This window comes from Vicugna pacos, chromosome 18, assembly GCF_048564905.1.
Source record: "Vicugna pacos chromosome 18, VicPac4, whole genome shotgun sequence".
NCBI classification, from domain to species: Eukaryota; Metazoa; Chordata; class Mammalia; order Artiodactyla; family Camelidae; genus Vicugna; species Vicugna pacos.
The window spans coordinates 28,849,598-28,873,514 of record NC_133004.1 but is presented as its reverse complement, the minus strand read 5'-3'; the positions used below and the strand labels follow the sequence as shown (position 1 = coordinate 28,873,514).

General features: G+C 45.4%; 1 long non-coding RNA gene across 1 annotated transcript; it reads left to right on the top strand.

Moving 5' to 3' along the window:
• The first annotated feature begins 261 nt into the window (after nucleotides 1–261).
• Nucleotides 262–4,520, top strand: LOC140686945 (uncharacterized). Its single transcript, XR_012060949.1, has 2 exons — nucleotides 262–456; nucleotides 4,358–4,520. It is a non-coding gene; the product is annotated as an uncharacterized lncRNA (long non-coding RNA).
• The last annotated feature ends 19,397 nt before the right edge of the window (nucleotides 4,521–23,917 follow it).

The following is a 23,917-nucleotide window of genomic DNA, read 5'->3' as shown; positions in this document are numbered from 1 at the left end:
TCAGGAGACAGGTCCCACCTCATGTTACCCCACTTCACCATTTCTTCCTTCCTCCCTCCATCCCCCCTCACACCACCCCTCCCCTTATTCACGTCACCTCATCCCACTTCCACCCACATTCCTCTGCTTCCCATCTGCCCCACTCATTTCTCTTCCATTTACTCCATCGTTCCTGTTTCATTCCAGCCACCACCCACCCCTTCGCTGCATTCCACTTACCTCCACTTCACCCCATTCAGTGTTGAATCTAGAACCCAGCCTCCCCAGCAGTGGCTGGCTCAAATCCCCAGCAACATCCTTTTGGCAGACGAGGGAACTCAGAATGAGGGCTGCATGTCACTCCCTCCAAACCGTGGCATGAGAGAGGGATCTAAGAGCAGTGGTTCCAGAATCTCCAACGAAGACAACAGCTGGCATTGTCCTAAGAACTTTGATTCTCTTGAATAGCTGAATGAGGTAGATATGAGCATTATCTCCATTTTTTGGACAAGTAAACTGAGGCACGCCATACTAAATGACTTCCCCAAGGTCAAACAGCTGCTGAGTGGAATAACCAGAAACTGAACCTGGTGCCCACAGTTTTATCCACACTCAGCAGCAATGGCGGATGTCTCTACGAGAGAATAGTCAAGGGCTGTTTTGATTTCCTACCTTTGTGATGCTTAAACATTTGCAGGACAAATAGAACAGGAACTCACAAGTCAGGTGACTACACACCCCCTCCCTCTGTTCAGGTGGGACTGACCTCATCCCTGGCTCCAAGGGAGGTCATAGGAGCTGGTCTGTCCAATCAGGATCCATTTCCTGAGCATAGCGATTAATTCAGTGATGGGCAAGCCATCAAGGAGATTGCACGTGGGATTTTTGATGGCCTAAGGCAGCTGGTGGGTGGAATACTACTTGTGGATTGGCCAGGCCTGGAGCCAATCACTGTGGAGCAAGGGATAGGACAGGATGATGGGCTCACTGTGGGAGCCCCAGGTCACCTCCATCAAACTTGCATGAACTGGGGGCAGGAGAAGAGTGGGTCCCCAAAGAAAAGCTGTGTGATTCCACACTGAAAGAAGAAGGAGTAGGCGCTGGGAGGGCAGAAGTGAGATGTTCACTTCACTCTTCACTCCCCTGCCCCCACACTCCTTGCTCCCCATTGTCATCCTCAGCCCTTTGCTGGACCAGCCGGGTCCCAAGACCAAACTAAGCCAGAGTAGAGGATGCAGACCTGACCCTGTGAGGAGAAGCAGAGTGTCATCCCCTGGCAGGCTGATCTCCAGGGTCCTGGAGTCCCAGGCCACCCTTCTGTTGAGATGGTCCCATCTGATCAAGAGGCTCCTGGCCCCAAGTCCTGGGCTCTCCAAATTCTGTCTCTTGGTCACAGAACAAGGCTTCTAGTCATCTTCTTATCCCACATTCCTGCTAGAGGTATTGTCCAGGCTCCCTGTTCTTCCATAAAGGGAATTGCAAATTGGTGGTCCGTGGATATATTTTCTTTGGCTCACACAACTTTTGAAGAATGGAATTATTTGACATCATTGAAAAATAAGAATATTTCCTTTTAAAGTCTAGACTTTCAGGTGGTCCTGACACACCTGTAGGATCTGTGTGGCAAGAGATTGAGCAGAGGCTGCCCCAGGTAGAGGGCATGCAGTTTTCAGCCCAGTCCACTCCAGTCTTCAGTGTTGTCTGCCTGGTCTCTGTGGACACTGGGTTGGAACTCCTGCTCTGTGAGTCTTGTCTACCTTCGGTGACGAGCATCTCCCCTTGGAGCTGAGGTTGTCCCTGGAAGATGCCCAGAGTTCCTCTGAGCTGAGATCACAGGTGCCATAAGGGGCTTCCTTTCACACTTGCTGGGTGACTTTGGGTAAACCACCACAGCTCAGGGACCCAGATGCCTACAGGGAAGAAACAGTGAGATGAGAGATGTGAACATCTTAGCAGCAAAAGTGCTTAAATGCATGGCTGATGACTTGGCTAGGACCCCATTTTTTTTTAGTATATTTGGCTCAGCTGGGTTCTGGGAGAGTTGAAAAGATGTCAAAGACCCATCTAGCTGGCAGTAAATTAAGGGGTTTTTCTATTTTCATGTATCTACTTACTTGCTCCAAGCTTATCTTCAAGGGGATGATGTTGCCCGATTTATTGGCCATAGGAAACACTTTCTCCCAGGGCCACAATAAAGTCTTTCCCAGTGTTCAGTCTCTCCCACAGCATTAGATTACACACTGTGTAATTGGGCAGGACAAGAGGTGGGGACGGAGTGCTGTCAGGAGACAAGGCAGAAATCTACTTGTTGCTCTGTCCTGGGCAGGTCCCCATCCTCTCCTCCTGGACTCTGCACCACTTTAGGGTTTTTCATGCCTACTTAGAATATTTGGAGGACATAGGCATTTTACTAACCAGTGTGGTGCTTGAGGCTCCCTCCTTTGATCTTATGTTCCCATGGATTCGAACACGAAATCCATCCTTCACGGCAGCAAGACTGGTGTTTCTCACAGCAGAGTCTATGGCCAGGCTCTACCCCAGGCCCACTGGGCCCAGGAATCTGCATTCCACCCCTTGCCCCCTCCGCCCACCAGTGAACCATACCCAAGCCAGCTCAAACTTACTCAAAGGAAAGATTGAGATCGAACCGATATAAGTTCCAACTTTTAGAGGAAAATTTAAAAAATATATAGACAATGTAAGTTGAGTTTTGCGCTAGGTGGCTCTGTTTTATAGGTAAGATTTGGCAGGATGGAGAGCTGCAGTATTTAAGGCTGAGTTTAAAGGCTTCAGGCAGTGGAAGATTTATGGTGTTCCCCTGATCTGCCACTATGACTTCAAAAGAAAAATAAGACTAAAGCACGAAACACAAAGCGTACATGTTGAAATAGCTTCCTTCTGGATGTGCTAATTGGCAAACATTGAGTAAGTTTATTGAAATGCAAATTGTCTTATTTGGCAGCTGCCGCTGCATAGCTGGTGTCCTACGGGTGATGCCTGAAGTCAGCTGGCTCCCGTAACACTGATTCATTTGTTCATTCATTCATTCATTCATCCATGTATGCAACAAATATTTATTGAACTTGGCACAGCAGTTAACCAAAAAGCGAACATCTTTGCTTCCACGGAGCTTATGTTCTGTGCTGGAGAGACAAGCGAGAAAAAAAAAAGTTGGTCTGTAAAATCTATAGCATGTTAAGAGTGATATGCGCTCTGGAGGAAAATAAGACGAGGGAAGGGGTTAAAAGTTCTAGAGGTTGGAGGAGAGGTGATGAGAGAAGGCTTCTCTGAAGGTGAAGAAGAAAGTTCTGAAAGAGGAAAGCGAGCCTGGGAGTGGAGGAGGGTCAGGTGGAGGGGACAGAGCTTAGCCTAGACAGAGCAGCCGGGACGCAGGACCCCTGAGTCCCTGGTAGGAAGCCCTAAATAGTTCCCAGTCCGGAGGGAAGCCAAACTGGGCCACCGCTCCCATCTCATTGCAGCGGCAAAGTCTGACCTGCTCCTCACTGCTGGGTGGCCTTAGGGTCTGTCCCCCAAACCCTATGACAGGTGGCACCTTCCCCTTGTGGGGTCAGGTCAGATCTGTTCGGTGAAGACAAATGAAGCACTGATTCTGTGCCCAGAATTGTACCAGGACCCATCAGAGACTGGCCCGAAAATCTAACACAGAAAATTAGAATCTAAGTGTGAGGGACAGAGAAGGGACAGGGAACCAGCCTGGGGTGGGAGGTGGTGTTGCCTCTCCCCCACCCTCCCCTTGGGGGCTGGGACCCATTTTCTCTCATTCACCCCTCCATCTCGAAAGCCTAACAAATAGGAGGCACTTAATAAATACTGACCAGTGACTCTGTGTACTGAACTAGGGATCATCGACTGTTACCTGCACGACCCACACCCCTCCTTCTGTCTACCCACCTCTGGCTGCTGTCCAGGCCCCTGTGGTACATTCTTGTAAGCTCTCCCTGACCACGGAGAACTGTTGTCATTCATCCTACAAGACAGAGGGCAAGGTAGTAGTTAAGAATACGGATTATGGATCCAGATGGGCTTGCTTTGGCCTCTGGCTCTGCCACTTTCAAACTGTGCGCTCTGGGCAAGTTAATTAACCTCTCTGAGCCTCAGTTTCCCCACCCCAGCACACACGCTTTCAGTAAACCGTAGCCTTTTTATTCTGTCCAAATAACAGCGGTTACTGACTCCTCCATCTTGTACCACCTGCTTCCTGAGATGAGAGCCCTGGCCCAGGCTGGAGCCCCCCGAGACCTTCGCAGAAAAACTGACGAGACGAAAAGTCCAAACTCAGTGACTGTGCCCCTGGGGACCAGGGTTAATGATCCGGAGACGGTTAATGAGCTTCCCCCTCTGCTCTCTCCCTTCGCAGGTGGCGTGGCAGCCTTCCAGACCCAGCGGCTGCTCCCTGCACCTGCCCCTCCACATCCGATTTCTTTGCCATGTTCTAAAAAGCTAACCAAGCTGAAATCGCTGATACCAAAGCTCTGAAACTCCCGCGGCAGTATTTAGTGTTCACCAAGGCCCCAACCTCATCCCTGCCTCCTAATCCTTCCCATCTGGCGGGAGCGGTCGAAGGACACAGTGATGATAGCAGCCGAGATGGCCTCATCAGGGCTGAACGTCTGGCCCTGCTTGGGGCGGGGAGGCTGCCTGAAGGCTTGCTTTTTGTGAATTCCTGCAGCGTTCCTTCTCATCCCCGAGCACTCTTCTTGGGTGCTTCCTGAGGTAGCCCGATACATTAGCGTCACAATATTATGATATAATAAAGCTGCGGGTGATTACCCTGGGGAGGTGGATGGCCGTAGCAGCCTAGAGCATCATATTGGGAATCAGGTTGCCTGGATGAATCCTGGCTCCATTTAATAACTGTGATCTTGGCCCCAAATAATGTTATTTTATATATTACATACAGCCGGCCTTGTGGGAGCCAGGCATTGTTCATATCTAGCCCACAATCAATAATAATAATAATAATAACAATAGTTAATATTTCTTGAGAGCCAGGCAATGTTTTGGTGAATTCACTTAATATTCAGAAGACAATCATGTTAATGGGCAAAGTTTGCTGTGTCCAGCCAAGGCTGGACGTAGAAGCCCAGGACCCCCGGTCATTAGTTGGGTGGGTGGGTTGCATGAGAGCAAGGAAACTGTACTGAGGATGTTTTAAGGGTTCATTTCAAGGCTCAGAGAAGACAGAGTGGCATGTCCCCAGCCCAGCCCAGCCCACACCCCTTGGCCACAATGGGAAGTCCACCTCAGTGCCCCCCTTCTCTCTCTGCTTCTCTGCCTCCATGGGAGGTAACACCCCCAGGCATAGGGCTCAACCCATGGGACAGAGAGGCAGCAGATAAATGTCCCAGCTCCCGTCCTTCAGAGAGAGGGTTCCTCGCCGTGTCCACAGTGGGACTGAGTCGCAGTTACCCATGGCAGTGATCAGGACAGCAATGCGCCGTTTGCTGGCTTCTCCGCCTTCCCTGATTATTCTCCCTGCCTCTACCCCTCCTTCTTGGGGTCACCTCTCAAGTCAACCACCAGCACCCAGATACTTGCCTCTGGCTCTGCTTGGCGGGATCCCAAACTAAGACTGTCACCCAGTGCTGGGAGCCCAAGGGGAGGTCGGGTCAGAGCTTTCTGTGCTCATCCCTGGAGCCCTGATGGAGCAGAGCTGGCCCACGCACAGGGACCGTGGTACCCAGGAGGTGCTCACGGACATGTGAGACATTCTCCTGGAGTGGTGCTGTCACATGAACTCCTTATTGCTCCCCAGAATGTAATCTCCCCATCTTTTAGAAATAGGACCCCATGGCTACCCAGTGGAGACTACATTTCCCAGCCTCCCTTGCAAGCAGGCATGGCCATGGTCATGCCAGTGGGATGTTGCTTGGCCTCTGTGTCCTCTCTTTCCCCTTCTCTGGGGGTTGGCATGTGGACTTGGTGGTGCATGAGCTCGGACTTGGGTGAGAACAACACCTCAGGCAGAAGGAACCTGGGACCCTGAGTGACATTGTGAAGATGACTTTACTTCCCTGCTCAGGACCACCGTCCATCTTTGGGATGTTCCATGACAGAGAAATAAACTTCTGCTTGGCTTGAACGACTGTGTATTTGCCTCTCTCTGTTCCAGCAACTTATCCTGTGCCTCAATTAGTACGGCCAATAGGAAGTGGCCTGAGGGAGCTAATTATGAGTCTAAATGCTGACGTGACCTCATTTGTGCCCTAAGGCTGGTGAGGCCTGGGGCACTCGGGTTACATAACTCTCCTGTGTGGTGTCAGCCCTACAGACAGAGCCCCTGGGAGCGAGGGAGACCCAGGCTCCTCCTGACGCGTCCCAGACCTCAGCCGCTCCCTTCTTACTTAGCCTGTGTCCCCTTCCCTGTAATGCTGTCTGTTTCCATGTTCTTTCTGCCAATTCCTCTCCTCCCAGGCTTGAGTGTGCACTGGGGCGTGGGCTGTCTGTGTGGAGGGGGCTGCAAAGGGTGTCCTCAGTTAGCTTTGGGGAACTGGGCCCCACAATAAACGGGCAGCAGGTCTGGAGCAAACATGCCCTGGCTTGTGTCTGCTCGTCTTTGTTCTCCAGGTATGGGCAGTATTTCCTCTCCTGATCATCCTGTATCTCCTCATCTAGTAAACAGAGACAGGTAGTGATAATTTGTGATATTAGTTTTCTATTTCCGTGTAACTGATTACCACAAACTTGGTGACATAAAATAATACCCACTTACATTTTTTTTTTTTTTTTGCTTTTTAAATTAATGGAGGTACTGAAGATTGACCCAGGGCCTCATGCATGCTAAGGACGTGCTCTACTATTGAGCTATTTCCCTCTCCCCAGCACCCGCTTACTATCTCACAGTATCAGGAGTTAAGGAGAGCCTTACCTGGATTCTGGGATGTAGGACTTCCAGGTTTAAAACTGGGATGGAGGAGTTTCCCAAGACACAAAACACTCAGTGCTAGAAGTGGGAAAGTCCTGGGATAATTCAGGTGGTCACCCTCCCCTAAATAAAACCCCAAAGGAAAACAAGATTCTCCTGAAGCTCAAACAATGGAAAAAGATAACTTCTCCTGCTAACCTGGGGTGTTTCCTTTTATCTGCTGAGGGGAGGTGATTGAAAGTCTTGTGTTTCCCTCTTTGCTTTGACCTCTAAGAAGCTCCAAGGTAAGTCCTCTGGATGATGTCAGTGGCATTTATCAGTTTAGGTTGTCTGAAATTATTTTTTCATTAACTTTGCCTTGGTTTTTTTTTTTTAATCTTTTTTCTCTTTAAAAGTTTTAACATGGTACAAATTGCACCCAGAATTACATTAAATAACTCTTGTCAAGCAATCATATGAGAAAGCCCATGTCTCTTGCCTTTCTGCTTCTCTTCAATTGGCTGCTACTTTATTCTGTGTGTGTATTATTTCAGGGGTTGGCAAACTAGGGCCTATGGACCAAATCTGGGACCACTGCCTCTTTTTGTAAATCAGCTTTTACTGGAGTAACAGTCATACTTATCGATTTATATATTGTCCATGGTTGTTTTCATGCTACAAGGGCAAAGTTGAGTAGTTTCAACAGAGAACATGTTGCCCACAAAGCCTAAAATATTAACCATCTGCATTATGTTACCTCAAATCCTTTTGAAAGGATTTATATAGAATTTTAAATTTTACATGTATATGTATGCTTTCTGGTCAATGTAGTTTCAAAATTTATATATAAATATATACATGTATGTATGTATACACATTCTGTTTACAAAAGTAATATATACACATTATAAAAATGTTAACATCACAGAAATAATGATGATAGTAAACATTTCTTTTTTCCACTTTTTTTTAAAAAAATGAAGTATAGTTGGTTTACAGCTTTGTGTCGGTTTCTGGTGTACAGCATAGTAATTCAGTTACACATACATAATGGAATACTACTCAGCCATGAAAAGGAATGAAACAATGCCATCTGCATCATCATAAATGGAAGTAGAGATTATTATACTAAGTGAAGTAAGTCAGACAGAGAAAGACAAATATATGCTATCATGTATATGCAGAATCTAAAGAAGTAACCATCCTTTTTAAAATCTCAATTCCTATTGGTGGCCTCAGTTTACTGGTCAGTGTAGATTCCTCCTGCTTCCTTTCGGTGCATAAGCTAATCTACATATATCGTTTAAATAATGCTAGAAAAGAAACAAATCTCTCTGGGAGCACATTTTGCTGGGTAAGCATTCTTAAATTCTTCACCAGCAGCATTTTCACCCACATGTCCACTGACACATTGGCAGACATTCTCACTCATTATTTCCAGTATCTTTTGTCATTGATCTAGTTTAATCAAAAGCCCTTTCTAAGTCATCTTCACAACAGCAACATCATTGCAAGTTCTGATTATTCCTGGTACCTCTCATTATAATAATTATTCTTTTTAAAATCATTACTAATTAGTATTACTTTAAAACATCTCTCAGAACCAGAGTGAGGATGTCAGATGCCTGAAGATTGTCACTTGGCTTCCAAACCATCAAGCTAAATATTCAGGGCATGGCTTCAGCTGATCATCCACTTGCTTTGGGGACACGATCAGGACCAGCCCATAGCTGATTGCACATGCACTCCCAGAAGTCCACGTCTTCTAGGGCGTCTGTCATCACCCAGAATCTTAGATCTGTACTGCTTTCTACACATTAATTGGACCAGCTTACCTTATACTTCCCCTCACTTCCCTCCCCAAACATTTCCTCTGAGCTTTCTGGAATTCCCAGTTTGTAATGAGCAGACATCCCTATATTCTCAATTTCTCCTCCAAACTTTGTTTCTTGCCTTGGCTTAAGCCCAGAATTCCTCAAACCTCTGGATCAGCCTTCCCAAGTGTTGTTCGCTTTTCTGTCTCAACTCATGTACCTCAGGGCTCCCCTTTGTTACTTCCAAAACATTTTTCCTTCTCCCCCGCAAAAAAATCCCAGAATTTTTCAAGTGAAGTCTACAGAATATGGTGCCAGCAGCTCCTCCACAAAGTGGTCATCTGCTATCCTCTCCATCATTAAAGACTCCAGTTCTCTAGTGCTTACTAGTCACTGTCTTTATTCTCTCCCTAGTCCCATCATGCTTGGTGATTTCAACATGTGCACAGATAACTCATCCAACCCTTTGATGTCTCCATTCCTTGGCCCTCCCACACAGCCCCGGTCTTTTCCCCGTCACTCCTCAGCCTTTCCCACAGCCTCGTTATTGACAGTAACTGTATAACCTCTTAAATCTGAATTTCAAGTCTCCCACTTTTGACCAATATCTCCTCTCTTACTCTAGTCCCTCCACTCCAGACATGTTCCCGACTCAGTGAAACCTTTAATTCAGTCCCGTCCAACAGAAATAATGCAAGCCATAGATGTCATTTAAAATTTTCTAGTAATCACATTAAAGAAATAGAAAATAAACAGATAAATTAATTTAAATTAACTCAATAGATTCAAAATATGATCATATTATCACTGCAATCAATATAAAATTTATTGAGATATTTTACATTCTTTTTTATACTGTCTTTGAAATATGTGTTCTTTACACTTATTGTACATCTCAGTTCAGACCAGCCTCATTTCAAGTGCTCAGTAGCCGCATGTGACTCTCATATTGGACAAAGCAGCCCTAGTCCATTGACCCAGTTAAGTTTTCATCCAGCCTCTTGAGTGTCCTCCCATTATTTCTTATCCAAAGCAGATTCCATGTCCCATTGCTATCATCACATCATTTCAAACATCCTCCACTATCCTTTTATCTGTTCATCCAGAAAAACTCAATATTGTGGTTGGACCAGTCTGTACTCATGTAACTGAATACTTCTGGAGACAATCATGCCTCTGGGCTGCCTCGCTTCACGCTAGCTTCAGGACCATAAATTTCAAAGGGGCACATAACCCTCCCCAGAAACCTCATCGCATGTTCTCTATGAGATTTGTTTACTTGTTCTCTGAGACTACTATTTCAAATGTTTCCCTCTCTTCTCATGCCCCCCTCCTTTCCCCCACTTCTCCCTCTCAGCAGATGCCCGGCTTCATTACTCACTAATGGGCGTCACAGAGGCAGTGTGTCCAAAGTGGAACTCTTTGCTTCAGTTCAGGTGGTGGTCCAGCGTCAAGCCCCCAAACCGAGGAACCAGCGTTTTCCTCACTTCTAATTCACCAGCACGTCTTATTATCAGAAATCTGTCCCTTTGTCCTTGAGTCTATAGCCACCGCGTCGGATCTCGTCACCGTCATCTCTTGCCTGGACTTCAGCAACAGCTCATGGGTCTTCCCTGTTTCCATTCTGCCCCTTGGCAATCCATTTTCTGCTCAGCAGCCAGAGCGGTTTTTGAGAACATAAACCAGAGCATGTTGCTCCTTTCTTGCAACGCCTTGTTTCCATGGCTACAAAGGTCCTACGGATGGCCCTTGCTCACTTCTTCAATGTCATCTCTGATTGCTCTTCTCCCCACATCACTCCCCACATCATACGCACACTGTCTTCTCTCTTGTTTCCGGAACACACCAAGCTCTTTTCTGCCTTCTGGCTTTGGCATTGCCGTTCCCTGTGCCTGGAAAGATCTCCCCTTAGTGTTTATCATGGTTGGTTCCTTTTCTCCTTTTGGTTTTTAGAGATATGTTCCCAATGCAAATATCTCTCCATGCAAAGCCTTCTTCTCCCCTCCTCGATCAAGTATTCTCTTGTCAGTTCTCTGTTATTTCCCTCATGGACCTTGTCGTCTGAAATCGCCTGGTTTATTTCCTCATTTACTTCTTTATCATCTGTTTCCCCACTAGAAACAAGCACCACGATGGTAAGGATGTAGTCTTGTTCAGCATCGTGTTCCCTGAGCCTGGCACAGTACTAGGTACATAACAAACTCAAAGAATAGTCACTGAAGGAAAGAATGAACAGTCAAGGAACTGAAGGTTCCAGTATATCAGGGCTCCTCTCATTACTGTGAAATACGCAGAATCACAGGATTTAACTTAACAGCCCCAGCAAGATCATTAACCTCCGATCTGGGTCACTGAGATCGGCAAAGCACCCCTTCCTTCCACCTTGCTAGAGACCAGGTCTATAAGCACTGCTGGGTGTCCAAGCTCTTAAAATGTGGTAAAACAGCAAGTCTAAATAGACTGCTTTCCTGACAGCGTTGGGTCAACAGAATGTATTATCCCAGAGAGGCAGATGGGCTTGAAGCCTCAGGGCTACATCAGTTTGAGAGCTCAAGAGATGTTCATCACGCCGTTTGTACAAATAAGCTGTGACCTAGTGGTGGTTCTGGGAACTTACCATATATTCACTTAAGCAATCATGCTGGCTTCTGTGCAGAAGATGGATTGGAAGAAGACAAAGAGAGGGTAGGGGCATCCATTAGTAGTCTTTCATTTGCAGGTGACAGTAATTCAACTCAAATTGGTTCCAACAATAAAAGAACATATTGAATCATGTCAGCCTTCATGAGAAGGCTGGAAGTGTTCGGCTTCAGGTGTAGGTGGATCCAGGGGCTCAAAATGATCAATAACCAGCTTAACTACCTCCTCTCTTGAGCTTGGTCTGGGCTTAATGACACACTTCCAAAGAGCAGAGTATCGAAAAGGGAAAATAAACAAGGCAACCCCTCCGCATCACAGTTAGTGGGTCAAGAATCACACACACGTGCAGACTGTCTCGTCTTGGCTGTTGTTCACGGTGATCGACAGTTACTGTGATGTTGTCTTAACTCTGATAGTTGCGAGTTATTGGACTGCTTGTGAGTCATGATTTATAGTTGTTTCAAATTTCTTTTACCTTTTACCTGTGCGCAAAGTAGAAATGTTGCTGGGGTCTGTGTGAATTTCACCAGTATGCGCGTCAATGATGGGGAGTGGATGAGGACCATCGTTGCAATGGACAGATGGCCATTCTCATCACAAGAGGTCTCAGGGCCACCTAGCAGGGCTGGCAGAGTCCTCAGCATGCCGGGTTCTTGGCACATCCCACCTGCTTGGGCTGTTGTTGTAAGCGCTGGTTAGGTCACAGGCTCACAGGGAGGACGCAGACACAGAACCTCAGTGCGAGATTTGGCAAGTTACTCAAAACTCTCTGAGAATAGATGAGACTAGTAACCATGCCTCACTCATAGTGTTGTTTTAGGATTAAATAAGATAACGCAAAGGAAGCACTTAGCAGTGAGCAGCGCATAGTAAGAGCTCAATAAACGCTTGATGTTATTTTTATTATCTTAGTACATCTCCAGAGGCCTGCCTACAGGAAGTCGGCATTTCCATCCAGGCTGCCTTACGGTAATGCACCTCGAAGTGTGGTCAGCAGCCCTGCAGCAGCAGCAAAGAGAGACTCTCGGGCCCCATCTCACACCTTTGAACCCAAATTGGGGTGGCAGTTTAGCAAGTTCTCCAGTGATTCATTTGCATTCAAAGTGTGAGAAATGCTTTCCTGTTTTGCCTTCTTTCCAGAGGGCAGTATTTCCAAGCTTAGCCTTGGTGTTGCGAGAAATGGTGGGAGGAAAGAGGATAAAGCCGAGAGGATGAAGTTGGGGGAGGAAGGCGTGGGTCGCTGGGAGGGCTCTCTGGCCCCAGGGACTTACGCTCTGCTGAAGGTGCGGGAGGTTCTTCCCATAAAAGCGAGCAGATTTGCAGCTACACGCTGCTATATATAAACTAGGTAAATAACAAGGTCCTGCCGTGCAGCACAGGGAACTGTATTCAGTACCTTGTAATAGCCTACAATGAAATATATGAAAAGGAATATATAGAGAGATAACTGAATCACTATGCTGTACCCCAGAGACTAACACAACATTGTAAACCGACTATACTTCAATAAAAGGGTGAAAAAAAAAGTCAGATAATATAAAAAAAAAAACCCATCAGATTCAGCCACATTTGTTAGGAAGACAAGATTCAAGATGCAAAGGAGTGGGGGCGGCTATTCTTAAGAAGCTTGCACTTTGCAGAAGTCTTTCTTTCTCTCCTCCTTTGGCTTCTAAGACCCCGAGCTCTCTGGTGCTGTCCTGACTTTCCCTTGACTCCTGAAGTCCCCTTTTACATCTCCCTACCCTGCCCAGCAGCCCTGTTCCCCTGGACTCCACTCTCAGCCCCGCCCTCATCACGCGGGTGTGTCTGTCTGTGTGATCTCGGCCCCGCCCAGAGCTTCAACCACCAGGGGATCCTCTGGCTGCAGCCTTTACTTCTCCCGGAACTCCAGGGAAGTGCTTTTGATTGCCAACAGCGCTTCCCACCCAGAGACAACTCAGTCACCTCTGACTTAAAATGCCCAAGACAGACTCAATTATCCTTTTCTCTCAAACCTGATTTTCTGTGTTCCTTATCCTGTTGAATGACTCCCAACTCTCCTTCCCACGCCCACACACCTTACACTCCAACCACATTAGACTCATTAGATGAGCAGTAGGTTCTCAAATGTGTGCTGAATTTTCCTGTCTGGATGGCTCCAATATTACCTCCACCAGGAATCCTTTTCACCTAATGCCTGCCCTTAAATCAGCCACTCATCCTTCTTCCTCTTTCTAGTAAATGGCACCACTGTCCATCCAGTTGCTGAAGCCCCAGATCTGGGGGTCATCCTGGCCTCGCTGCTTCTTCTTGCCCATACCTAGCAGGACATCAGCAGGCCCTGCTGGCTGTTCTGTCTTCAGTGTTGGTCTAGTACTTTTCCATCACCTCTGCCACTTCCCTAGCCCAAGTCACTGTCACCCCTACCCCACACTGTGATACAATGTCCAAGTAGGCGCTCCCTGCTTTCATCCCTTCTTCACTTAATAATCAGCAGAAAACATCACTCCCCAGCTTTAAGCCTCCAATGCCTTTCCATCTTTCTTAGAATAAAATCTGAACACCTAATTTTCAAGGCTGTATGTGATCTGGGTCCCGCCGTATTCCCTCTCATCTTGTCACGTGGGTCCTCATTCTGTTCCTTAGACACAGTCAGCACCCTCCTGTCTCAAGGCCTTTGCACCTACCATTTCCTCCACCTGGACTTGCTTCCCCCTCTATCTGCAGATGGCCAATCCCTTCGACATTTTGGGGGAGGGCCACCCAACCCAAAGGGGCCTTCCCCTATGACTTCCTGTCATAACATTAGCCGACACCACGTTCTTTCCTTCTTTGCACTGGTCCCTGTTTGTTTCTTGTTTGTGAGAGCAGTGACCAGGTCTGTCTTGTCAGTTGCTGTGTCCCCAGAATAGGTACTCAATAGACAGTGGTTGAATAAAGGTCTAAAATGCCTTTTCAAATTTTCTGGTTTGAATAAATTCCTCTGCCCTTAGTACCTCATCATAGCTTGGGCTCTAAGGAAATGGACTCTGAGGTAGAAATTTGCATGTAGAAAAGATACTGGGGGAGTGGTCTTGGATACAGCACCACTGGGGGAGCTCGAGCAGCAGGAATGGGTGGATGGAGAAATTGAACCACGGTGAAGATGTCACCCCAAAGAGGAAGGAAAAAGACTCTAGTGCCTGTTATACTCGACAGATAAGAATTCAGACAAGAGACGAAGCATTGTGTAGTGAGAAAATTTAAAGGATTTATTAACAAAGGAAAAATACACCTCTAAGAGCAGAAGGCGGGCTGATCCAAGAAGAGACCGTTCTTGTCTGCCCCTTCTCTTATACCCTCGCTTAGAGGTGGTCTTTTGATTGATTGGTGGCTCTTGCCCCTGGAGTGCTTAGTTGTGCGCATCCCTTTTGTGCACGTCCCTACCTATAATGCATAGAGAAAAACCCAGGGAGGGGCCTAAACCACAATGCTAATTATATTACAATGAGCATTGGGTCATGTCTGTTTAGGTCCTTGTCACTACCATGCAATTGCGGCTGTTGGATTCTAACCAGTTTCTTGCTGGCACTCACTTAGAGGAGATAAAGCCCCTTTGTGCTGAAGGTGGGCATGCTGCCATCTTCCAGACCATCCCTGCTCTCCTCCGCCTTATCTGCCTGGTGCCCCCACTTATCTAACTACTTGAAAGAGTTGCAAAATAGACTCTGGCTGATCCAGGGGGTACCACAGCCCTTCAGATATGGCTCTTGTAACCCCACACCAGCAATTCACTGCATCAGGCTGCCCCCAGGGAGGAGGCATTACCTGAAGCAAGCCAGATTCCCTCAGCTGAGGGCAGAAAGATCCAGCAACCAACCCTCACGGCAGCTGGGAGAATGAAGTCATACAGGGACGATCTGGGCAGCCCACGTGGTGTGCATCACACGCCCCACACATAGCATCTAGCAGAATCTGCTGTGGCTCATTTATTTCTGCATGTCCATCTCTCCATCTCAGTTTATCAGCCCCCGGAGGACAGGAACTAAGATTTTCCCAGTTTTTTGTTCCCCACCAATGCTCAATGCATATCGTGTGTTTAGTAAACGGTATTTGAATTTAATTTAGCAGGAAAAAACAAATTGTAGCTAAGAATTTCCTTTATATTTGGCACATTCTTAATATAGACTCCACAATAGAATTAATGGAAACCGTTTTTGGGCTGGAGAGGGGAGGCCACAGCCAGGCTCTCAGAATGGTAGGCACAGAAACTGAGTGAGTAAATCCTCTACTTAATGAGTTTGGAAGACTCTTAGCCCTTGGGTGCCTTCCTTTACTTGAAAAGCAGAGCACGTGGGTGAGCACGGGGCATCACAGATCTGGACCCTGGCTCATAATACCCCTGGGTGGGAGTGTTTTTATAAAACAGAAATTTGTTGGGAAATTCAGTGTACTTTGCTGCATTTTTTTTTTCAGAAGCAAGACCTAGATGACATAGGCTGGAGGGAGGAACCAGAAGGAAGAAGAAGATTAATTGAGAAAAATAATGGGTTTCAAACTAGAGTTCCACCTTCTTTAGTAAAACATTTGATGTGTCTTTCTAATGGATGACTAATTGAACAGAATGAGATAGGGGATGCCGAACAGAAGGCTCTTGACAAGGATTATCAATTTAGGGCTGAATCATTCCAAATCTATCCTGGTGCCAGAATTCCACCTCCCCACCCCCGCAGCTGGAATGTCCTCTGTCTCCCTCACTCCCTGTTTCTTGGACTTGAAGCTGTTTGGGTTTTACCAGGGCTTTCCCAGCTGGACGCAGACAGTGAGAGGTGCCAGGGCAGTGGTGGAAAGGGTCCCACTGGTTCAGGAATTGGAGGAGCAGCTGGAAATGGGGGAGAGGAAACAAGCTACTTGGACCGTGACAGGATACTGTAACTGTCTCTTCGGACTCCAGGATTAAACACAGAAAAGTCTGAGACCAGAATGGATCACAGCGCCTCTGAAGTTTGATTAATATCATGACACTTTCTACAAATAACAGTAAGACTACAATGTCCCCAACAAACTCAAGGGAGTTGTATATTTTTGAACACTGTTTCATAAGTCATCGACCATGTGGAGAAAAAGGAACCCTCCAACACTGTTGGTAGGAATGCAGTTTGGTGCAGCCATTATGGAAAACAGTATGGAGATTCCTCAAAAAAAAAAATAGACTTATCCTATGATCCAGCAATCCCATTCTTGGGCAGGGCTGCATTCCAGGACGGGGAGGAGTGGGTGTGGCCAGGAAAGAGGCTGTGGGCGCTGCCAGAGTTCAGTGCAGGAAAAATCCACCCTGCTCAGCGTCACAGGAGGGAAAACTTTTTAAGATGGGTTCAGGACCTGGGGAAGGTGGAGGGAACCCAAATCTGCAAATAGAGGGAGGGAGTGGGTGGGTGAGCAGGATGGGCTGGGGCTGAGGAGGGAGTGGGGCAATGACAGCCCACTCCAAGGGAGCACAGAGGCAGTGGGAAAGAGGCAGGTGGACAATCTGCAAGCAAACCTCATATGGAATTCTGTTAACAGTTGATGATTTTACATGGGTGGCATCCACTTACTATTTGCTTAGTTTTTCTAGAACTCCTTGAGGGCAGAGACCAAGCGTGGTTTATCTTTGTATTCTTCCTGCCTGATTGAGTGCAGCCACAAAATAGGTGCACACATACACACACACACACGTTTGCATGGATTATTATTTATCATTATGGCTGCTGCGTGAATGAATTATTTTTATATTTGTGGCTCTGGACAAGAGAGGTTTTAGCACGACTGCTTCCTTATCTGGGGGGGGGGGGAGGCAACCCCTCAAGGATAGCCAATCCCTGTGATTTTGGAGTTCAGTGGAGGTCAACCTGTGAACAGCACTTTGCTTTGGAAATTGATACTGAGTGGGGAGGAGAAAGGGGTCGGAGAGATTTGGAGTAGCCGAGGGAGGCTGGTGTTCACCAACTTGGTGTGACCTGGGAGAAGTACCAGGACCCTCTCCTGCTTAGTCAGTGAGGCTGCCTGGCTCTAGAGTCATGTGGAGAAGGGCAGAGTCCACTCTGGCTTAAAGGATTGTAGGAAATTTTATAGTCCTCAGAGTGCCGTCTGGCATCATGGGAATAGAATGTGTAGCAGGGCAGGGCTGGCGCAAAGTGATACTTATCCTGTAAAACTTGTATAAAGCAAGCAATCATTTTTTTTTTATGGGGAAAAACATTCACAATCTTCTCTCAGTCCATTCTCCAGTCCTCTCCACCAGCTTCATACAATCTACATCCCGTGAAAAGTGGCAAGGATGCTATCAGGAGAGACACAAGGGACAAGACTACTCAGGAAAACTTCTTTCTGGTTTGGAGACGTTCCTCCTACGCACGTCATCCGGGAAGCTATCAGTCCATGGGCCCTAGGCCTCTGCCACATGACGCTGCTGAGTGGGTTAGGCTGATCTGGGCACCAAGGGGATGCTTTGGCTCCTGTATTCCCTCCTCTCTGCCCAGTATTTGCATAAATTGCTTTTGCCTTTTCCCGTGTGTCTCTCTCTATTGGGGTTTTGATGAGCTTCTTATTAAACTGAATGACTTATTTAGATAATACAGACCTTCATTTGTATCATGTCAAAGAATGTTCCCTGCAGTCCATTTTTCTTTTTATTAGAGAATGCCAAAGGAAAAGAAAAAATTAGCATATTGAATTTCCAGTAGCAAAAAAAAAAAAAAAAAAAGAGAGAGACAAGGGTAGCTTAGTATTCAAAAAGAGATTTCCCACAGGTTAGATGGAAAGGATGCTTTAAACATCCCATCCTGACTTCCTGGTGGCTGGCAGATATTTGCATGAGGCAGAACTCTTGATTTAAGTGACAGAAAAAGGGAACTTACTAGCTTATGAACTGTAAAGTTCAAGGGCACTGTTGGCTTTAGCCATGACAACATGATGAGGACTTGTCTCTGTCTCTTGGCTCTGCTGGACTGTCTCAGTTGGCTTCATTCTCAGGTAGACCCTCCCCAAGTGGGACAAGGATGGATCCTCTGTGACTCCAGGCTCACATCCAACTAGCTTGCTTATCTTGCAGAAAGAGAATTTTTCACCCAATAGTTCCAGCTAAGGCTCTTGGGATGACATTCGTTGGCTCTGATTGATTCAGTGTGGGCATCTGCTCCCTTTTGAACCCACAACGGCAGCCAAGGACATACAGGGACCTCACTGGCTTACTTGCCCATCTCTGGAGCCGTAGGGTGGGACCAGCCCCACCTAAACATCAGGAACCTATCAGTTGATGGGGAAGGGAGGGGGCCAGGGGGAGAAGGTGGTTCCACATAAGAATACCATGGTGCTTTTTTCAGAACAGGGGTGATAGTATACTGGGCAGAAAAATATGTCCATCATAATATTTCTACACACCTCCAACAGAACTTAGAATATCCATTCTATGTCATATGTCAAGTTGGGCATGGCAAGGCTGCCACTGACCAAAGACTGACCATCCTTTGGTCGATACTGAATAATTTCTTTCCTTTAGCTTCTCTTCTAGATATAATAATGAGATGAAGGAAAGGATGTGATGCAGGAAAATGCGGCTCAAGAGGATGGCTGTGTCCCAGGTCTTGGGTGAGTCCCTGGGATGTGTCCCACCAAGTGAGGGTCCTTGGCTTCCCACAGGAAAGAATTCAAGAGCGAGCCACAGTTGAGTAAAAGCAGATTTATTCAGAGAGATGCACACTCCATGGACAGATTGTAGGTGGATTCTGAAGGCAAGAGAGTGGCCAGGAGGTACAATGTTGTTAGTTTTTATGGGCTCGGTAACTTCCTATGCTAACAAGTATGAGGATTATTCCAACTACTTTGGGGAAAGGGCTGGGATTCCCAGGAATTGGGCCATCACCCACTTTTTGACCTTTTATGGTCAGCCTTGAAACCATCATGGCACCTGGGGGAGTACCATTTACCATGCTAATGTGTCACAATAAGCGGATAATGAAGTTCAAGGTCTACTAGGAGTTGAATCTTCCACCATCTTGGTGCTAACTGCTGTGTCATGCCCTTAATGAAGTAGGTGGAGATTTAGATAAAGTAAAATTGTCCACAAGTTGGATAATTGTTCAAACTGGGTGCTGGGTACATGGAGGTTGGTGATACCATTCTCTCCATTTCTATCCATGCTTGACATTTTCTAGAGTGGAAAGTTAAACAGTCATGCTGCAGTGAACATTCTGTTACAACCCCCTTCTTAGATCTTCCCTGGCCTCAGTCTCCTTAATTCTCTGTGTGGCTGGATCCAAAGCTGCTACAAGTGGTGTCTGACCAAACTTTGTTTCTGCCTCGATGTGCTAAAATCGTTTAAACAACAAGTTTATTCAGGGATCATTTACATATCATACACAGAACTCACCTGTGTAATTCAACGATTTGTAGTAACGGGACAGAGTTGTGCATTCATCACCATAATCCAGTTTCAGAGATCTCCATCACCCAGTAAGACTCCTTGAGCCCATGTACATTTAGTCTCCTCTCCCTACTCCAGCCCCAGGCAACCACTACTCTCCTTTCTGTCCCTACAATTTGCCCTTTCTGGACATTTACCATGGACATGTAAAGTCCTTGCCTGGAGTTTTTGACATTCTCTTTCCTACTCTACAAAAATGTTGTTTCTAACTCAAGGATACTCCTTGTTCTCTTATCACTGGACCATTTTTTTTTTTGAGACATATCTTCTCATTTCTGTTCAGAAATTTAAATGATTCAATTACCTACATTTGGAGAATGATTGTGTCACAGTGATCGTCGGTGACCCCTACTTGACATAGAAATTAATGGTATGCTAATAAGGCAGTAATGATCAAGGCTCAGAGAACTTTCTGCAGATTAATGAGTGGATTAGAGAGAAGACAGACAAATCCAAATTTAGAGGTCGCCAACCCCAATAAACAAATTTCTCAATCAGTGTCCCCAGGACCATGGTGGTTGATACGGGCCTAGAGCCCTCTGGTATTTCTTGCAGTCCCAGGGCTCAATTTTGCATTACTTCCTTGTCACAAATCTTTGACCTCAGACCCCATGGGATATCAATATAACGATACTGCTGAGGTTTAGTTCCTTACTTTGTGATGGACCACATCTTCCGGGCTCACTAAAAAGTATTTACCGGGGGGCTGTTATGTGTTTTGAGCTAGACTTCTCTCCTGATCCAAATGATTGATGTAAGACCTGATTGACTAGTTATTAAATAGTCTATATCTATCAAATAACTTCATCAGTAAATCCAGAGCTACGGGGGCCATTCATTCACTTGATAAATACATGGGGAAAAGTACCTACTATGTGTTAGATGATGTCCCAGGAGCTGGGGATACAAAGATAAAGAAAAACCTAACTCTTGTTCTTAGGAAGGTCACAGTCTAGTGATGGAGACAGACATATAGGAATAATGGCAAAAATGAAATATGTGCAAGGTACAGTATTAGCATAGATTCAGGAAGTATTTCACAGAACTTTGATTTGGGTCTTGAGGGATGAATAGGAGTTTGCATATGACAAAAAAGGGACAAGAACATTTTAAGAGATGGGAAAAATAGAAAGCATGAGGTATAAAATGAGCTTTGAGAGCCTAGTCATTTCCTTCCTTTTGTTTTCCTTTGAGTATGATTTTTCTTCTTTTAAAAATTTAAGATGAAATGCTTTTTTTCCTTTTTAGATATTAGTATGATTTAAAGCTATAAATTCACCTTTGTATGCTACAATGGATACGTCCATACTTTTTAGTATAAACTGCTTTTAACGCTACTTCCCAGATCAATACCCTTTGGGTAGAAATCTAGTTATAAGATAAAGATGCAAATAGTCAGCATGGCGTAGTACTGCGAACTGACCACTACTTATTCCTTCAATTTCACATCCTACTCTTCTCCCCCAGTACTCATGCAGGAACGCTATTCATAGTTCTTGAACAAACCGTATTGTTTCTCCCTATCATGAGTTTGTACATACTATTATTTTTGCCTGAACTAGGAAAACCTCAGTCATGCTTCCAAGGACATTTGATGTTGACAACACAGTCTCCCCGTGAGTCTGCTAAGTTAGCAGCAAGATATACACAGATACCCTAAAATGTTACCTTGGTAGACAGTCATTTAATACAGATTGTCCCTGACTTACGATGTTTCAACTTACTTTTTTTTTTGATTCTACAATAGTGTGAAAGTGATAAACGTTCAGTAGAAACAGAACTTTGAATTTTGAGTTTTGAACTTTTCCCTGGGCGATGACACCTGGTATGATATTTTCTTGTGATGCTGGGCAGTGGCAGCAAGTTGCATATCCCAGTCAGTCACGTGATCACGAGGGTAAACAACTTACAACCATTCTGTACCCAGCACTCATTCTTTCAGTACAGGACTCAATACAGTACGTGAGATATTCAAAACTTCATTAGAAAACAGGTGTTGTGTTAGTTGATTTTTGCCCAACTGTAGGCTAATGTAAGTGTTCTGAGCATGGCCTATTTAAGGTAGGCTAGGCTGAGCTATGATGCTTGGTGGGGTAGGGATATTAAATGAGTTTTTGACTTATGAGATTTTCAACTTATAATGGGTTTACCAGGATATAAATTCATTGTAAGTCAAAGAAGATCTGTATTGATCAAATAAATTTGAGAAGTGTTTGCCAAAGACAATAATTTTTACTTTTACAAGACTGCTATTTTTATGATTGCAGTTAAGTACCAGAGTTACTTGTCTCATGAGGTCCATGGTAATAAATCTTGGTTCAGGATAATAAAACCATGTCCTCAGCACATGAATGTAATATTTCTCTTCCTTTTTGCTGTGGCAGAATGGCATGGACTCAGTTCATAGAGAAGCAATATATCTGGTTACCAAAGTCTAAAATTTTATGACTTGGCTCTAATGGAAACATTTTTCGAAAATGGAGCTTTGATCTGCACCCCAACTAGTCTTATTTTCTCTGGTTTTTATAGTGAAATAAAGATACAAACCTTTTAGATGACTCAGGGCCTAAAGATTTGCCTGAAGCTCCTAGATCTTAGAAAATTCTAGCCACAGAATCAAAGACCAATGAGAAAAATGAAAAGCTTCCATCAGCCTTACCTTTCTCCTGGCAGATGTCTTCATAAGGCAAAGGAAACTTTGTGGTTAACATAAAATAAGAGCCTTAAATATGTTTGATACTTATATGAAGCATCAGGCTGATTTATTCAGAGTTGCAGTAAGGTGGGTAGAAATCTGACATATGCATTTGAAGGATTATCTGGAAAATTAACAGCTCCGTAGCTTTGATGGAGGGTAAAGTTGCAAGCTGACTTCATCCAGAGGGGAGAGTACCCTTCAGCAATGGGGGAACTGTAGCGCATCCATCAGAAAAGGCTTTCAAAAGTTCTGGTGGACAAAGATTTTTCTGGACCAGCATGTTTCAGAGTAGGAGATTTTGCACACTACGGCATCTTTGGAAGGCACACCTAACCATCCACGCTCTGGGACATCATTGAGATGCCTTTTGCTGTTATGATTCTAGCCAAATTTATGTGGAATCATCAAATCCACAGATAAAACTCTGGGCACAATTCTTTGTACATTTCAGACGTATCTTCTGGGATCAATTGTCTTCCTTCCTGGAATACTTTCCTTTATTAATTCCTTAGTGGAGACATTATTCTATTTTGTCTTAAATGGCATTATTTAGCTCTTGTTCGAGACTGATAGTTTAGCTAGGTATACGATTCTAAATGGATAGTTATTTTCTTCAGCACATTGATGTCTCATTCCACTGTCTACAGGTTTCCGTTGCTGCTATTAAGATGTTTTCTGTAGTCAAATTTCTATTTCTTTTTAAAAATGTATCTTTATTTTTTGCAGGGAGAGGTAATTAGGTGTTTTTTTTTTTTTAATGGAGGTACTGGAGATTGAACCCAGGGCCTTGATGCATGCTAAGCCCAGACTGAGCTATACCCTCCCCTTTCTTTTTCTTTTATTTCTGGCTGCTTTTAAGGTCTTTCTTCTTGGCGTGGGGTTGTGTTGAGGAGGAGCCTGAATATTCTTCAGTTTCACTGTGATGTGTACAGGCGTGGGTTTTGTTTTTTTTTTTTTTAATTGGATTTGTGTGCTTTTTGAGTCTGAGAATGAGTGTCTTGATCAGTTTTGGAAAACTCTCAGTCATTATTTCTTCAAAGATTTCTTTTCTTCATTCTTTCTATTCCCTTCTTTTGTTCCCTCTTTGGGGGCAAAGTCTTAGGATTCCTTCTTGTGCGCCTTCTCTGATCTTGCAGTCAGGCCAGGTGCTAAGGACAGTGCCTTGAAGTGTTCAAGGTCTGTGCTTTCTCCCAATCCTGTAGAGTAGCGCCTACTGCTGACACCCGGTGTGCTGTCTATGGGGGTTTAGATGAACCTGCTGGAAGAGTACATGCACCCCATTTGCAGAGACTCAGATGCACTGTTTTGGGGGGTATGCATGGCATACTGCAGGCTGCACTGGCCAGCTGGGGATGCTGCAGGTGAGCAGTTCCACAGGATTCATCATGGTCAGGCCACTTGGTGAAGTCTGAGCCAGTTAGAAGGATCTGTGGCTGAGTTTTGAGATCCATGGGGTGATTGCCATGAGCCCTTGTGCCTTTTCCCTGATCCTAGCTCCC